We start from the raw sequence: 19170 nt of genomic DNA on the forward strand, positions 1-19170 counted from the left end.
GTGGGGTGGGGTGTTAGGACCTCATACTAGGAAGGTTCAGAATGCTTCAAGCGATCAGAGACGAGGAAAAGGACTTGGGTGTACTGGACATGGCCACGGAGGGTCCAAGCGGTGGAATTTGAAGGAAGTATTGAAGTACTGCTTCACCAACTCTCTTCCAATGTATGTAAATGTGCATTACCATACAAGTACAAGTGTAATATTTGTGCCAAAAGTTCTGTTTGTGGCCCTGGCTGGCATAGCTTAGTGGATTGAGCATGGGCTGCAAACCAAAGTGTCACAGGTTCGATTCCCAGCCAGGGCACATGCCTGGGTTGCAGGCCACAGCCTCCAGCAACCGCACATTGATGTTTCTCTCTCTTTCTCCCTCCCTTCCCTCTCTAAAAATAAATGAATAAAATCTGTTTTAAAAATTTAAAAAAAAAGTTCTGTTTGTTCCTACTCGCCCGGCCCCACTCGCTCAAGCCCAGATGACCAGCGGCCATCAACTTCCTGTTTCACCTAGGGACACGTCAGGAAATTCTTCATTATTTTTCATTGTGTTTTAGTCCCTAAAATGTCAACACCACTGGATGTCTGCAAGTTACATGTTTCTATGCTATTTTCTGAGCTAAATATAAATGCAGGAACTTCTTTTTCTTAATGGCCCATGTACATAGATGAGGGCCACCTTGCTCCCTTATAAAGCTTTCCACTGAACCATGGCTAAAACTGAGCCCCATCCAAACGCAGCCTTGAGGCCTGAGCCATTTGCCCTACTGTCCATGGTCCCCTGTACCTTCCACTGCCCTCATGCGTCTGATCCCTGGCTGAAATATTTTTCACGTGAGAGTCTATTCCACAGTTTCCTGCTGCCCTTTGCTCCTAGGTTCACTCAGGACCACAGCCCCCTCTTGTTTTTATCGCCTCGTTAGACTAGTGATTAAACCACAGTGTCTGTGTTCAAGCCCTGGTTTCTGCACTCTGCCCTCTGATGCTGGGCCGGAACTCCGCAAACCTCATTGGCCCTTTGCCATCCATCTCCTTGTGTGGCTCTACCAGTAAGGGGTATTAGATGCAGGTCGAGGCATGAAGGATGGAGGATAGGTCTCCTTGCCTTTTGCTTCTAGTTGCTTCCAGTAACAGCTGGTTCCAATTTCCAGCATTATTGCACAGCCCCTTAAAAGTACCAGCTCCAGACAACTAGTAGCTGCCTCCTCAGGGGTATGGGCCCAGCTCTGCAGGCGTCTGGCTCATAGCTTCTAGGTTATGACAGCCCTAGCTTCTTCCGTTTTTTTCCTCAGGTGTAGGACTGGCCATTACTTCTAGTAGCAATGACGCCTTCTGGCTACCTCAGTCTCTCTCTTCGTCTTCCGGTCATCTGATACCTATGTATCTGAGGGTATGAAATCTCTCTTAAAATAACTGATGCATTTCCTTCCTTTTCAACTGCATCTTGACAGAGACCCTTCTCTGTAAGCTGCTAAGCTTCTGATTCCTCAAACGTGCTACGTATCAATAGCAGGGAGCCTGGAAAGACCCCTTCTACCTTATCTAGAGGTTACTGTCCCCCTCAGTGGGATCTCTGTGCTTGTTTCAAGTGGTTCCCCAAAGGGGGCTCCCCCTTTTGGTATCCTGCCTTTGCCAGCCCTCCCCACCCCACATTCCTATTGTACCTTTGTGACCCCTGCATGAATTGGCTGCACACCAAGGGTTCTACCCAAGGGTCCCCTTTGATCTTTGCTGAGAAAAATCCACCTGTCTGATTCTGTCCTGTCAGGATGACCTGTTTCTTACTTGGGGTCAGTCTGCTTTCCATTGTCGTGATTTAGGAGAGCGTTGGCTCCTTCCCAGAGAGCCATGAATCACTTCTTAGAGACACTTCTATCCTGAAAGATAAAATGCATCTTAAATTTTTTCTATCGTCTATTCCAACCTTTCATTTAGGGAGGATCTATACATTCTATATATTTTTAAATGACAATTATGGGCAAATTAAAAATAATTGGTAAAGCAAAGAATTCACAGAAGACTAATATTCAAAGGAAATCCTACAAAACATATTTATTTTGATCTTTAACATGGGCCTATATATCTTTAAGCCATGGCTTTGCAGTCTCAACAGATGCCAGGTTGGAGAACATGTGAATTTTATGGAAGAGCACTAAAGCAATTTTCTATAATTATTCAGCAGCTGTCATTCTTGAAAACTGTAATTGCAGTAAAATACAATGTTCCCAAATCGTGATGACGGGAAGCAACGTTCTGTGATCTGGGGCATGCCATGCCAGTGAGCAATGCAGTGTATAATCTGAATATCTCAAACATAAAATGAAAATACTGCTAGGGCATGGGAGGCCAACCTTGGCCAATTATTCACAATTGCTTACAATGTTTTGGTCCCTCAAGCCTCAATGGTCACAGGCAGATGTGATCTCCTCGAATCCTCTGCATGTTCTAATTTTGATATTTGATTATTGATATTTGATGATTATTTATGGTGGTGATAGTCTCACCTCTATAAAACAACCGTGCTTACGACCATTTAAAAAGCACTTGCACCCGTGGCTGGCGTAGCTCAGTGGATTGAGTGTGAGCTGCGAACCAAAATGTTGCAGGTTCGATTCCCAGCCAGGGCACATGCCTGGGTTGCAGGCCACAGCCCCCAGCAACCGCACATTCATGTTTCTCTCTCTCTCTCCCTCTTTCTCCCTCCCTTCTCTCTCTAAAAAGTAAATAAATAAAAAATCTTTTAAAAAAAAGTACCATTGAGATTTTGGCGGGGCTTGTATTGAATTTGTAGATCACTTTGGACAGTATTGATATATTAATTATATTAATTGTTCTAATCCATGCACACAGAACATCTTTCCATTTATTTGTGTCTTTAATTTCTTTCAGCATTTGTTAAAGTTTTCTTGTATGTCCTTCTCCATTGTTAAGTGTATTCCTACATATTTTATTAGTTTTGATGCTATTGTAAATAGAATTTTTCCCTTAATTTCCTTTTCAGATTGATCATTGTCAATATATTGAAACACAATTGATTTTAGTGTGTTGATTGTATATCCTGCAACTTTGTTGAATTATTTAAATAGTTCTACATTATTGTGTGTGGAATCTTTAGAGTTTTTTCATATAAGATCATATCATCTGCAAATAGAGATAATTTAACTTATTCCTTTATAATTCAGATGCCTTTCATTCTTTTTCTTACCTAATTGCTCTGGCTAGGACTTTTAATACTATGTTTAATGAAAGTGGTAAGAGCAGGTACACTTATTCATGATCTTACAGAAAAATCTTTAAGTCTTTCACTATGGAGTATGATGTTATCTGCGGGATTTTTTATATGGCTTTTATTATGTGGAGATAGTTTGCTTCTCTTCCTCGTGTGTTGATTGTTTTTATCAGAAAGGTGTTAAATCTTGTGAAATGCTTTTCTGAATCAGTTGAGATGATCATGTGATTTCTGTCTTGCATTCTGTTAATGTGTTATATTACATTGATTACATTTCATGTTGAACCACCCTCACATTCCAGAAATAAATCCCCATTGGTCATGGTATATAATGCTTTTAATGTTCTGTTGAATTAAGTCTGCTAGTATTTGTTAAAGGTTTTTGAGCATGACCTCATCTTAAACTAATTATGTCTGCAATGATCCCATTTCCAAATAATGTCCCATTTTGACGGACTGTGAGTTCAGACTTCGATATCTCAATCCCCTGTGATTTCCACCAAAAGTCCCCACATACTTTATTTATTTTGAGTTCTACAGTTCCAGAAAATGGCTTTTTATTGTTTACAGAGGTCCCTTGAATGCAAACCATTTGTATCATTTCCTTGACCCCCGTTTTGTACAGTGAGTTTATTTTTAATTCAAGAAAATCAAGAAAATAAATGATCAGTATGTAGGTCAGCTCCCAGTTCTGTCTTGGTTAGAAAACAAAGGATCAGGGCCCGGCTAGAACTTGCATAGTTCAATGATCCTTAATACGACCTCCGCAGAGATGCTCGTGTGCACTTCACCTCACTCCTTCCTTGTGACCTCGAGATAATGAATCCCCAAAGATCTGGCTTGAGGCTAGGTAAAAAGTTCAAATTTATTCTATCTTGGTTAAATCTTGCTTGAGGCTTTTGAGAAACTTATTCTGACTTCACTAAACCAGCTTGCTTTCTCTATACAGACATGGATTATTTAAAAATGAACTTCATATGGTTATTTAAAAGAATGTATTTTTCTGCCAGCGATATAATTACTGCAAGACTTTAAGCATATTGTTGAGACTTGAGTACATAATGTCTCAAAACATGCAAGGACTACATAGGGTCTTGGGTTGCTTTGCGGTACCTTTCTCTTTAGGAATTCTGCCTGGTGCCCTGACCTCTCTGCCTTGACACCCTGGAGCTCCCGCCAGTTTGCTACAACTTCGGGACCATGCTCATGCATCTCACTGACTGAACAGGTTGAGAATACATTATCCACTGTGGGGCCGTTTTTGTATATTAACATTAAAATTGCAGCACAGCTCCGTGGTTAGAACAGTAACATTTTAAACTAAGGTGACATTAAGTCACACATGATACAGATGAATGAATCACTTTATGGTGTTTGCTAGACTTAACAGACAGAGCAAGATGCTTCTGAGAAATTAGGCATCGGCTCCTAGCATCTGTCCATATAAATCTATGTCTTGAAAAATTTTCTTATCAACCTTCTTTTTGGTGATTAGGAAGTAACAGGATGAATTTCACCCAATCAAATATCAGATTTTCATATGACTGAGGAAGATTATAATGTTTATTTAAAAAGGACTTCTTAGGCCTGACTGGTGTGGCTCAGTGGCTTGAGCTCCAGCCTGTGAAATGAAAGGTCGCTGGTTCAATTCCCAGTCAGGGCACATGCCTGGGTTGTGGGCTGGGTCCCCAGATGGGGGTGTGCGAGATGCAACCACACATGGATGTTTCTCTTGCAAATGATTCTCCTCTCCCTCCCTATCTCCCTCCCTTGCCCTCTCTAAACATACATGAATAAATAAAGTCTTTTAAAAAAAGAAAAGCAGTAGTCAGACTGAATAAGCATGAATGCGAGAGAGGCCTGATGTGGGGAGAAATTGCAACCGTGTGACACCTTTCTCATCCGTCACCCCACCTTGATCTTCAAACCCAGCCCCGAGGACAGCTGAGGCCCAGAGAATCTGTGCAACACAGCTCTATGGGCCTGTGTTTGGGACAAACAAAAAAAAGTCTTGGCCCTGGCTGGCGTAGCTCAGTGGATTGAGCTCGGGCTGCGAACCAAAGCATCGCAGGTTTGATTCCCAGTCAGGGTACATGCCTGGGTTGCAGGCCATGGTCCCCAGCAACCGCACATTGATGTTTCTCTCTCTCTCTCTTTCTCCCTCCCTTCCCTCTCTAACAATACATAAATAAATCTTTAAAAATAAATAAATAAATAAATAACTGTAAAGATATGAAAGATATGACCCACATTATTAAAAAAAAGTCTTTTTCCCCTTATTCCGCCCTCTTCCCACTGTACCACCTTGACTCTCCTTGGCTACATTTCAAAGCATGTAGCACAAAAAAGCAGCAACAAAAGATTGTAAACAAGCAATATATTTAACACAACTGCGTTTACTTGAAACGTGCAGATAGGATGTTCTGGGTGGCTTTAAATAGTGCTGAAGTCTCACTTCTAAGCATAATTGCTTTCAAGAGCTCAGATACAATTTCTCTGCAAGGCATCCAGCATACCCGAGCCCACAGCTTTATTGAATTCAGCTCTAACTCTTGACAGGAAACAGAATTGTAACCAGAGCCCAATTTCTAAGAAAAAGAAAACACAGAACAAGTAAAAAAAATGTTGCTATCTAAACTCGGAGGGCTGGATTCTTAGGTCCCCTGAGAGTTCACTTTTCTAAAAGAAATATTTTTGTTCTCTCTATACCATACACCAACTCTCAGAAAGGATAAACAAGAATTGAACCTTTGAGTATACAACTTTCCAGTAACCCAAATCTCACACACACAGTGTTGAGTGAAAGAAGCCAGATGCAAACGCGGTATTTGATGCTTTCATTTCTGTACAGTGTGAAAACCCTGGCAAAGCGAATCTGTGCTGTCAGAAGTCAGCTTCATGGCTACCCTTGGTGGGGCAGGGCACATAGTGATGGGAAGGGCTCCCTATGGGGGTAGGGAGCTTCCGGAATGTAGATAATACTCACTTTCTCCATCCGGGTGCCGTTGACGCAGGTATGCTCACTTTGTAAAGATTCATCAAGCGTCTGCGCATACTGTGCACATTTTTCTTTCTCCCTGTGACATGTTATACTTTAATCAAAAGGTACTGAAATATTTCCTGCATCCTTAAAAAGGATAGAGCCAGGATTACAATACTTTAAGAGACAAAGAATGTTTGATGTTGCAAAAAATGCTTGATGATAAGAGAGTGAATTTTGGAAGGCTGGCTCTAGCAGAGGCTGGGGCGGAGCTGTCTTGACCCCTGCAATGGAAAAGGGCCATGTCAACAGGCACATGGGGACATTCCAGTCCCCTGAGAGAGTGCCAGAATGTTCTGAAGGATACTCAAGAGGATGAGAGAAGCACTAGGAGGCCCAAGCTGGCATATAATATATAAGTTTATAATATAATTCAGAATATCAGCATATGGCCCATTCTAGGGCCATTGTCTCATAACGTAGCTTAGTGGTTGCCCCTTGAGATCTTAATTCAGAAGGAAATGATTTTAGATAAAGGTGGTAAAGACCATGTGACTACAGGCAAAGGAAAATATTTGATTTGTAGCCACTCCGTGAATAGGATACTATTTATTGAAATTCTCCCACAAGGATATGCTTATTGATTTTAGAGAAAGAGGAAGGGAGGAGAGAAGTGGTGGGGAGAAAAACATCATTGTCAGAGCCATTTCCATTCAGTGCTTGGGGCCGAAGCCAGTGTGAGTGGGTTTATGGAGGGAGAGATGCAAAAGTGGGGAAAGCGGGAGTTAGCCCTTGGCCCTGAAATGCATGTTTTGCCTGCTGGAGTATTGGGTTTTCATAGCTGGAGTTTCCGTAGGCAGATCACCTATGTAAATTCAGTGATCAATGTGCCCAGATCTATTTCTTCCATGCTATAATGTAATAAGACACACATTCTTCGGGGCTGCCCATGCTTTAAACAGGAAATTCCAGTTAATTCCCAGACTGGAATTAGAACTCTGGCAGAGCTGTAGCACCAGGTGAGCCAAGAGAAGTACTAGCCTCCCAAAGATGCTGAGGTTTGCTACCAGTGACCAGGATGCTGCATTCTTACCCTTCCCTGCGCTCCCTGGAAAGTATCCGGTTCCTGCAAGTCAGAGCAAGATTCTTGTGCACAGGACGGGAAGATTGCTTTATTGGCTCTAGCCCTCAGTGGTTACATGATTGTACTTTTTATTCACGAAACAGAATGGGAGCGACTGTGTAAACACATTACATGTCATTACCAAAAGTCCTTATTACAAATACAGCTTCTTGCGGACTGCCCAGCTAAGTATCTAGATTACCTACTCTGCCAAGGGGGGGGGGGGAAACTGGACCCCAGGAAAAACAGGGAAGAGATTGGCTACCAAGATGACAGTGTTTAACCCTGGCTGGTGTGGCTCAGTGGATTGAGCACTGGCCTGTGGACTGAAAAGTTGCCGGTTCGATCCCCAGTCAGGACACGTGCCTGGGCCGAGGGTCAGATCCACAGTTGGGGGAGTGTGAGAGGCAAGCACACATGGATGTTTCTCTCCCTCTCTAAAAATAAATCAATAAAATATATTTTTAAAAAACAGTGTTTACAGGAACTTTTATTTGTGACTAAAATGCTCTTAAAATGTGAGAAGGACATTTAAAATGCACGCACCATTCCGGTATCTCAACAACATAATGGTTTTCATTTGGCTGGTGTTCTTTCAAACTTTTCTCCATATGGACATATTATTTCTAAGTTCATTAAAGTATATATTTTACATTTTTATCGCAAACTTTTACTAACTGTTACATCCCACTGTATTTATACGTTATATGCTTACTTATTCATTTCCTTACTATTGGATGCAAATGCTATTTCTGAAAAAAAATGAATAACTGCTGTAAATGTCTTCATATGTATGGATTTTTCTCCCTTTGAATTTTTGTATTGCCTCAATATCAAGATACAGATTTTCTTTCTTTTAATATTGTCGAATAAACTCACAGAGTCTGGAGGCTCTGCTAGGAATAAATGAGAGACTTAGGCAAGGATCGTGGAGTTTGCAAACTGGCACCACGGCTAGGCCCAAACCCAGAAGTGTTCCCAAGAAGAAAGGGGAGTTAAGAGATCGTATTGTGCACAGTGCGTTTTTGGGAAGGCTGGGCCCTGCACTCTTAGCCCTGGGACTGGTCCAGGAGGGTCATCAGTCAGGTGTCGGGCGCCAGGGGGTCTGGTCAGTCCTGTGGGCTGGCTAGTGCAGGTCAGGTGGGTGAGCGCGTGAGTCCTTGGGGGCTCCCAGGTGGCCGGGGTAGTGAGGTCATCAGTGGTCATCAGAGGGCCGCCTGCAGGTGCAGGTGTACATCCGGGCATTGATGCAGAGCCGGGAGGTTCACAGTGTGCGCCCCCAGGCCAGCTAGAGTGAGAATGGAGTCTCTCCTCATGCCTCAACCTTCATCGTGTTCATCATTTTAGCAGCCTGGTTAAAGTGACTGCATTGTATACATTCCTTGTCCTCCCTCTTTTCTCACCGGATTAGGGCAGCGCTGAGGCTCTCCAGCTGAGTGATTGGGCTGAGTCTTTTAACTTTCTTTATCTGCACAGCTTGGGTTGTCAGACATACCTTAGAAGGCTGCTGAGGATTAAACGAATAAAAAAAGGGGAGGTTCTGTGTAAACTATCTTTACTCGTCCCTCAATATATATCAGGCTACATTTTAGTACTGAGATGAATAACAGTATTTGTTTTTTCCCTTTTTAAAAAGATTTTCTTTTATACAATAAACATGTGTATATATATTTGCTAGGTCTAGTAATATTTAATTATTAGAATTTTAAAAAGCAAATTCAGAAACTTGGGACACATTAAAATTATGTAAATCTCTGGTCAGTATTCATATTATATTAAGTAATTTGTAATCAAAGTATTTATTTTTTTCATCAAGTATAAACATTTGAAAACATATTCTATTTCAAGGCATATGTAGAACAAACGGACACATTCCTTCATCCTCAAAAGTCATATCGAATTCATAAAAAAGCCAGACTGAGTATCATTATTCAATAGTGCCTCTCCCTGTGCATTTATTACTTTATTCATCAGCACATTCTGGTAAATGCCTACAGGAAAAACCCTGATGTGTAACATTTGCCAATATCTATAGTGCAAATACTCCTATCATGGCCAATCTCAATGACACTAAACATTGACTTGCAAAGAGATACCAATAAGCACCTATCATGTGGATGGCAAGGACTGGATTGAGCATTCTAAAGCATTCTGCTGCCGGTAAGTAGGAGACAAGAGAATGTCCGGGGAAGTCCAACTGCTTAGAATGTTCACATTATAAAGGAGCCAGCAGGGACTGAGGCTGTTGAGACAGGCAGGAGTCAGAGCATGAAGAGCCCTGAATGTCTATTCAAGAGGTTGAGTGACCATAGATTTTGACACATGTTCAGGTAAGAGAGACTAGTGCCTCCCACCATTGTGGTGACCATGGAATTTTGGAGGAATCCAAAAAAGAGATGATGGTGTCCCTAAGAGACTGTGGTAGTGACCATGGCATTTTGCAGATATAGAGTGAAAAGATGACAGAGACCCTAACCATGATTCTTTCCATGGGATTTGGTATCCAGGTGAGAAATGAGGATGTTTATACTTAGATAGTAAACATAGAATATTGAAGTTATGCAGGTAAGAAATGATGATCAGTCTAACCATGGTATTTTTGTTGATATCCAGTTAAGAGGTGATGGTGGCCTTAACTACAGAACTGAAATTGGGATTTCCCAGGTCGGCAGGTTAGAAGCTGATGGTGTCCCTTACCACACTAGTGACCATGGCATTTTGGGGTATTCTAGGAATGACGGTGAACCTAACCACAAAAACAACCATGGGATTTTTCAGGGGTCCGATAGAGAGACAGGGTTGTTCTTAACCATGAAAGTGATGTTGGGATCTTGCAGGTACACGGTCAAGAGATGATGGTGATTCTAACCACAGTGGTCAAGAGGGAGTTTGAAGGTAACTAGGTAAGAAATGATGTGTAACTAACAATGGTAGTAGCAACATGTTTTATAGTTACTCAGGTTAGAGATGATGTGTCCCTAACCATGGCATTTCTCTGGATAATGTTTACTAAACTTAGTAGAGGCCACAGGCTTCTGGAGATATCCAGGTAAAGATGATGTGCCATGAACCACTGCGGTGACCAAGGTACTTTGCAGGTATCTAATGAAACACTGATGGTGAACCCGAAGTGCACATGGAATTGTGGGGGTATTGTGGCCTCTTGGCTGAGACCCTTGGGGGAAAAAAAAAGACTGATTAACAAGAGGAAAAGAAGCAATTGTCAATACATTAAATTTTAATTCTGTGACATTTTAATTGTGTTGATTAGCACAACCCTGTGTATATAAGGGAACCCCACAAACATGTGAGACTCAAAAAGGCAGGCTGGCAATTGAGGCTGATGGACCATCCCAAGCTAAAGAAAGGGAGAGAGGTCTGAGACTTCAAAGGGGAGGAAGGAAGTTCTCAGGAAGGTAAGGAGGACATGTGTGGCACACAAAGTTTGCCTTCATAGGCAGAAAAGTCCCTCAGGGGAAACAGGGGTCTCTGGCAATGGCTGTCTTCCTGGTACAACCCCTCCATTCTAATGTAAATGGCCCTTACAAAAAGGCAGTTTCTACTCTGCTTTCAGAGCTTCTCCTGTTCCTCAAAATAGCTAGCTCCAAATAATCCACAAGCCAAAGACTAAGCGTATTTTAGGGTGGCGTATGCTGCTACCCTTTAGTATCCATTAAGTAATAATGGTGACTTAGACCTTGGTAATGAGCTTATCCGGTGTCCTGGTAAGAGATAGTGTGCCTCTAATTATGGCTGTCCAGTGGATAGGTGATGGTGTCTGAAACCACAGTGTTGATCTTAGAGTTCTCCAAGTGTTCAGGTGGAGTTAGTGGTTGCCCCAGTGGAATGAATGGACAGATGGAATTAGCAGGGATCTACATGGAAGAACATGTATTCTTCGTGGAAGAACATGTTGCCACCATGTGTTTTTTCAGGTCTCAGATGGCGTCTCTACCTACAATGTTCACCTTAGAACGGAAGGATCCAGGTAGAGTTCATGGTTCCCCTAACAATATTAGTGATCGTGGGACTTTTTGAGGTCCAAAAAAAAGATGCATTCCTAATCATAGCTGCCATTCTGTGTTTTTGCAGGCTCCAATTTAGAGGTACTAATGAAGATGATGGAATTCAGGTAAGTGATGATATGAAACTTTTTAAAAATATATTAAAGATTTCATTTATTTATTTTTAGAGAGGGAAGGGAGGGAGAAAGAGAGAGAGAGAGAGAAACATCAATGTGTGGTTGCTGGGGGCCGTGGCCTGCAACCCAGGCATGTGCCCTGACTGGGAATCGAACCTTCGATGCTTTGGTTCGCAGCCCATGCTCAATCCACTGAACTATGCCAGCCAGGGCTTGATGTGAACCTTAAACATAGTGTAGACCATCTGATCTTCAGATATCTAGGTAAGTGTCAATGGTGTTTCTAACATTAGTATTCCTATGTGTTTTGTAGGTATTCGGTTAAGAATCATGTCGTCCCAACCAATGCTAGTAAGCATTAGTTCTTATTATGTTAGAATTTAGATATGAGGTCTCGTTAACCTTAGCAATGACTGAAGGATATGCATATATCTAGGTAAGATAGTCGACTTTTTCTCACCACAACATTAACCATGACAATTTTAGAGGGGCTCAGTTGAGTGATGATGGTGTCTCTAAGAATGCAGTTGACCTTGTGATTCTGCCAGGAACCAATTAGTGCTGATGGTTCCCTAAGGATGGAGCTGATCAAGATTATTTGCCAGTATTCCGATAGAACAAGTTGTATCCTTAAACACGCTTCCCATGTGTGTTTCTTGAGATACCAGTCTGAAGACTGTGGCGTATGTAGGAGTGTTTATTAATGGAGCTTTCCAATGTGGGGGCTAAAAAAACACGAATACTTTTCTTCTCACCTTCTAAATTCTTCTAGGCTGTGCTAATAACCAAATCAACAGAGACAGATTAACAGGAGAAAGTCAAAGTTTAATACATGTGCATTGGGAATTCACATAGTCATGATATTCCGTGGAAATTCCAAAGAGCATGAGGCAATGTTGGATCTATATGACATGTCGGACAAAGGGACAAAGGGGGCAAGGGCGTATAGATTTTGTAAGCGAGCATGGGCATTTTATAGACGGTTGAGAAAGCTCAGAACACCCATGGCAGGCAAATCCTTGTTGGCAACTGAGAAACAATGGGACACAGCGGGTATCTAGGTCACAGGCACCTGCCTGAAGCCCTCTTGTTTACCATCCTTAATTCACATGAGGTTGAGGTCACATCCTAAGGTCTCCTTCCTGAAACAGGTTTCTCTGTCCAAAATCTCTTGGGCAGGAAAGCAGGGTGGTGAAATGTTCTTTCTGAGTCTTGTTTCTTAATAAACAGCTTAAAATCAATATCCCCAAAGCAGCTTCAGGGTACCAGAATATTGATCCCTCCACCAGGTACGCAAGTAAGTGATAATATAGGTTGTACAACACTACAGACCAACTAATATTCAGCTATCAGGAAATCAGGATTGAGACTCCAACGCTTGTGTTCCCATGCGTCCAGGTGAGTGTTCATGTACACCTTAGCCGCACTGCAGACCATCGGATTCTCCTGTCTAGGTGGGTGATGCTGGTTTGTGTATGCTTGCTTTGCCATGTGGTTTTTCTTGCAGGTGTTCAGGTAAGAAATGATAGTAGTTTATCAATTCTACTAACCATGTTATCCTAATGTTTTATATTTTATTTTTTTTAAGATTTTATTTATTGCCCTGGCTGGTGTGGCTCAGTGGATTGTGCACTGGTCTATGAACCAAAGAAGCACTGGTTCAGTTCCCAGTCAGGGCACGTGCCTGGGTTGCAGGCCAGGTCCCCAGTAGGGGATGCATGAGAGGCAACGACACATTGATGTTTCTCTCCCTCTCTTTCTCCTACCCTTCTCCTCTTTCTATTAATTTAAATAAATATTTATTTATTTTTAGAAAGAGGAGAAGGGTGGGAGAAAGAGAGGGAGAGAAACATGGGAGAAAGAGAGTGAGAGAAACATCAATGTGTGGTTGCCTCTCACGTGGCCTGCAACCCAGGCATGTCTACTGTTTTATATTTTAGAAAAAAATGTAATTTTAACACTTAGAATGTTGAGCAGTTTTCAGATATGTAGGTTATTATCACGGAGTCCTATGGCAGAATAGTAACCGAGGGATTTTTGCAGTTGTGCTGTCGAGATGTGACAGTGTCTCTTACAATGCTGCAGACCTTGGAGTACAGCACGTATCCACGTGGAGTTGATGGGTTCTTCGGTGATGGCAGTGAAGGAGGTTATATGCAGGTGCCAGGTGGAAAGGGCATGTTCACAGACGTATTTGTCACATTGTGTTTTTGAGGTTGCATTCAGGAGAACACGATGACTTCGTAATGATCATTAGCAGGGATGTTGCTTGTATCCAGGTAGGTGATGATGTTACAGGATGCAGCCAAGAGGGGGGACCCCAAATGGGCATTTGAAATGGGGTCCAGAACTCAAGGTGTCCAGGAGATTTTTGGATGTCCTCACTGCCCCCCCCCCCCACAAGTATGGGTTGCGGGAAGGGACACATGGAGCAGGGCCATTGAGAGCTGTTTCGCATAGCAACAGCTTTGCAGCTCACCTCTGGCGTGGTCATTTAACACATCTATAACCTTTACCTGGTTGCACAGATATGTTAAATGGCTGTGGCCATGCTCTGAGCTAGGGGAATGGAAGTAACTTCCCCACCAAGATGTAACTGGGGGGCAGGTCCCCCAAGTTACAGTGCCTGCGTGGGAGCTTGGAGAAGATTGGCTCCATGACATGGGATCACACCTGCCCAGACTCATGATGGCAGCCCGGTAAAGCTGGAAGGATGTGAGTTCTGGCCTGTGAGGCCGAGTGTGGGAGGAGTCAGAAATGGGACTGCAGAAAAAGACTGGCGTGGGGATTTAAACCCAGACGTGGCAGCCATTGGGGGGAAAACCACGCAGCTTTGGCAGAGTGGAGACTCCCGCAGCCCTGCGAAAGAGAATCACCATGAGATTTAAGCAGAGAACCGCCACTTGGCTTTGGCAGAGTGGCGATCCCCACTCCTTGCAGTCACTGAGGGGGGACAAGCATGCAGCTTTGGCTGAGTGGGGACTCCCGTGATCCTGGGAGAGAGGACCACGTGCCTTTGCCAGAGTGGGGACCCCCGCAGCTTTAGAAGGGGGAACCACCACCCGGCTTTAGCAGAGATCCCGGCGACACAGCTGATGGTGCCAGGAACCGAGGGAGGCCTGCCAGCCGAGATGGATTACTGGAAAGAACTGGGGGCTGCCTGAGCCACGGACCTCTATTTCCTTTCCTGAGATATGGTACCCCAGACTGGGCAAAGGGGGAAAGAGGGACTGTGTCTGTTTGTGGGTGTTTTAAGGGACTTGAGGATTTTGATGAAGACATTAGGTCACTACTTTAAGTCTGTATAGAATTAAATAAACATTTCCTTTCCTTTTCACGAATCTCTGGCATTGAGAGACATCTTTCCTATAGACGGCAGACATAACAGACCTGGGGGTTCCTTTTGGTAATAGTGTATCGTCCCAGGCCCCCCTTGTTTGATCTGTAACAATGATGTGTGCCTTAAGTAGATCACAGATCATGCCATCTTCAAATACCTAGGTAAGTGATGATGGCGGCCTTCACAATTGTATTACCCTGCGTTTTTTTTTTCAGGTATTCACATAAGAAATGATGTTCCGCCCTGGCTGGCGTAGCTCAATGGATTGAGCGCGGGCTGCGAACCAAAGCATGGCAGGTTCGATTCCCAGTCAGGGCACATGCCTGGGTTGCAGGCCATGACCCCCAGCAACCACACATTGATGTTTCTCTCTCTCTTTCTCCCTCCCTTCCCTCTCTAAAAATAAGTAAATAAAATCTTAAGAAAAAAAAAAAAGAAATGATGTTCCCACCAAATGCTAGTAAGCATTAGCCCTCGTTAATTTAGAGTTGAGATATAATGTGTGTTTAACCTAAACAGTGACTGAGGGATATGCAAAGTGAATTGTGCTTTTATTCCACACCACAGTATTGACCATGAACTTTTCACAGGTGCTCAGTCAAGAGATAATGACATCGTTAACAACACTGTTAACCTTGAAGTTCTGCCAAGATCAAGATAGTGCTGATTGTTACCTCAGTGATAGAACTGATCAGGGTTATTTGCAGGTGTTCTGATAGACCAAGTTGTGTTCTTCAACACGTTTGTTGCATGAGTTTTTTCAGGTTCTACTCAAGACATCACAGTAAACCTAACAATGGTTATTAAAAGGACCTTGCTAATAACCAAGTAAGTGATAATGTGGGCTTACTACAATATAGACTATCTGATGTCCGTTGTCTGGGTCACCAGTTTTCAACCTTTTTCCTCTCACGGGCACATAAAAACAAGTTGTGAAAATTCTGCAGTAAACCAAAAATATATTTTTGAGGGTCTGACAAAAAATAGGTATAACTGTGATTCATTCACACTGGACTGGACAGCTATTGTTGTGCTGGCTGTTGTCATTTTTTTTCTTTGACAGCCTAAGAGAAAAGAGGTCAGTGCCCCTGACTAAATAGTCAGGTATTACATGTTTTAAAAATTCTTGTGGTGCTGTGGTTGACAATGGCTGGTCTAGGTAGTTGAAGATGGTGTCCTTAAGACAGTGTTATCATGTTTTTTAAAAAATAGATATTCCACGTAGGTCTTTGCTAGTATGCACCTATGAGATGACATGATATTTATGATATTGACTCATTAGAGACCCCCTTATTTTCAGATATCTAGATAATTAATAATGTCATCAAGAATCTTTTTTTAAGAAGATTTATTTATTTATTTTTAGAGAGGGAAGGGAGGGAGAAAGAGAGAGAGAGAGAAACATCAATGTGCGGTTGCTGGCGGCCATGGCCTGCAACCCAGGCATGTGCCCTGGCTGGGAATCGAACTTGCGACACTTTGGTTCGCAGCCCGCGCTCAATCCACTGAGTTTTGCCAGCCAGGGAAGAATCTTTTATTAATTTTGTTCTTGACATGCATGCAACTGAGGAATTAGTTCGTTTCTAACAATACTAGTAATAAGCATGAGATTTGACGGTAGTCTTATTTAGAGATATTGTATATTTAATATTCAAAGTAATACATGGATATGCAGATATCCAGATGGTTGATCACATTGACCATGACATTTTGCAGGTATTCCTTCACAAGAGGAAACTGTTTCTGATCAAGATTTCTTTTCGGTCTGCGAGTATTCAGGTCGAGTTGTGGGGCCATGAAATGATCGAAGGGACCAAGGGAATTCGCAGGCTTGACGTAAAATAAGACGGGCACCAAACAAAATTTTCAGATGTGTTTTTCAGATTCCCGTCGAGATCGCAGTGAGCTTATCCATGCTAGTAACCGTGGGATGCATGTCACTTCTATTGCCAAGTTTTTAGCGCACGATACTAGGGCTACAAAGGTAAGGTCTGCCGTGCATCGAGACACAGCCCAGAACCAATGACCTTCAGAGGTAGAGGTGAGCACTGAACACTTTCAGTTGCCATAATGTTGTTGCATGGGTTTAAGAAATAACCTCGAGGTTTTACTTGGAACATTTTACTGAGAATCATGTTTCATACTTAGGCTTATTTGAGCATCATATATCGTGGTGTTCTCCGGGACTTCCCTCTAGTAGTATGCATCACGTTGATTCAGGCGCATGGATAAAATGGGATTGTGTCCCCTGAGGAATGCTGACTGAATCAATGCAAGTATCAAGGTGGGAATGTAGGATTTTATTGAAAAGCATGATGAGCCGGTTACCTGGGAGAACAAGTTGTGACCTTAGGGCATTTGTCCCATGTGCTTTTTCAGGGTCTTGTTAAGATCACAGTGACTGAACAATGGTGGTTATGGGAACAAGAACCTAATCGGGGAATGTGGTAATGTGGGTCTGGCCAGAGTGGACACGTCCTGGTAATCAAGGTCAGGAGACAGTGATGCTCCTGTCACTTCTCTTGCCACCTTCATACTGGAGGACACTGCTTGAACTCAGGTAAGGGCTGCTGTGGGCCTAAGCACAGCACTGACCCCTTGACCTTCATGTACACAGGTGCGCGTTACTGGGACACCTAACACATTCTGTGGCCATAATTTGTTGCAGTGTTTCAGGCAATAACCATGAGTTTTCACTTTTGTATTTCAGATGGACCTCACGTGGAATGCTTGCCATTGTGTGTGGGTCTTATAGTCCGCTTATGAATTGTCAGACATTTCCCACGTGAGTTGCAACTCACGGTTTTTCACAAGTACAGGTGAGGGTGGCTGGTGTCTGTCGACAAAGAGATCGAGTTGAATTGATTCAAGTATGAAGGTCGCATATGTGTCTTTGTCGAGAATCTGTTGATTAGCACGTGTTCTGGTAGAACCTCTTGGGACCTTAATGACATTTGTCATACCAGTGAGTCCCCTTACTGTCTGAATCGCTTAGCAGATGCACCCTTACCAGCTCACATGTTGTGTCTCCTGGTTTTCACTGTGGATTTGAGATTGTGTTGATCTTTTTTTTTTCAGCAACATCCGGGGCATAAAACAAATAGAAGCATTTCTATTATTCACCCACAGAAATAATTAGTTGCTTGAGGCTGCAGGACTATACACAGCGCGCCAGCCACCTAATCTGTCATTATCTCAAGTGCTGCCTTCCCTGGCGCCAGGAATCCTGTTAGGACCTTCATCATCTCCTCTGTCACCCTTTGGTGCTTCTCGTCGTTTCTTTGCCTCAGGACTAGTTAAGACAGATGCTAAGGTGTCAGTGAGGATCTGAAAATAACACTTTTCATAGCAGTGGTTTGAGCTAATGGTGTTTTGCATCTCAAAAAAATGTTTTACAAACATTAATTAAGCTGCTAGCTCCCTGGTGGGCTTAGACCAAGAGAATGCTCACGCAGAAAGTTGCTGTTTTTACCTCAAGCCACAGAAAGTCAAGGAAACTGAAAGCCTGCAGGCTTCCCCCTAAGTTCTTTTCTGGAAGGAGAGCTTAAGGTCCCTTTAGAACTTCTGTGATGCTCCGAAAATGAAGTCTTTTGTGAAGCTTCATAAAATGGAACCCCTTAGAATGCTTTATGAAATGACCACCTGCCAAAAAGTATTTTCTGTTCATTGTTATGAGAGGATGTATCTACTGAGGTGGTGCAAAGGGAAAATAGAATAAACTGCACACCTACACCAATTCATTAAGACAATACTTAGTTCTCAATAGGAAGTCGGAGGGGGGGACCCTAGCAGGTGTGATTAAGGAGGAAGGATATGAGAGAACAGGAGATCCCCAAAAGCATTCTTTCCATTTCCTCATTCTGATGCAGAAATCCAAACAAAAGCTTTAGAAGAAACACCTGGAAAAACAATATTTCCACGGCAAAACGCAGAAACACAGGCATAATGTGATGGCAACCTTCATTCATGGCCATTTTCATCTAAATTAATGAGGCTCAGTCAAGGGAAATTTTTACACCCAACCCTGCCCCAGAGAACATTTGACAATATCTGGGGGTGAGATATTTTTGGTTGTCACAGCTGGGGGTGGGGCAGGTGGAGTGATATTGGCATCTGGTTTATGGAGGTCAAGGATGCTGCTATGAAATACCCTAAAATGCACATGGCAGCCGCTCTCGAAAAGACTGGTCCATCTACAGAATACCCACAGTGACAAGGTGGGGGGACCTTGCTCTAAAGCATTACCTTGTCAGAGAGGTGTTTCCAAATCCAGTTGGACTTAGTGATATGCCACTGATGTGGTTGACCCCAAAGCCACCCCACCCACAACCCCAACCAGGTTCAGCATGGTAGCCTTTCCTACTGC

Source organism: Phyllostomus discolor, chromosome X (assembly GCF_004126475.2).
Source record: "Phyllostomus discolor isolate MPI-MPIP mPhyDis1 chromosome X, mPhyDis1.pri.v3, whole genome shotgun sequence".
NCBI lineage: Eukaryota > Metazoa > Chordata > Mammalia > Chiroptera > Phyllostomidae > Phyllostomus > Phyllostomus discolor.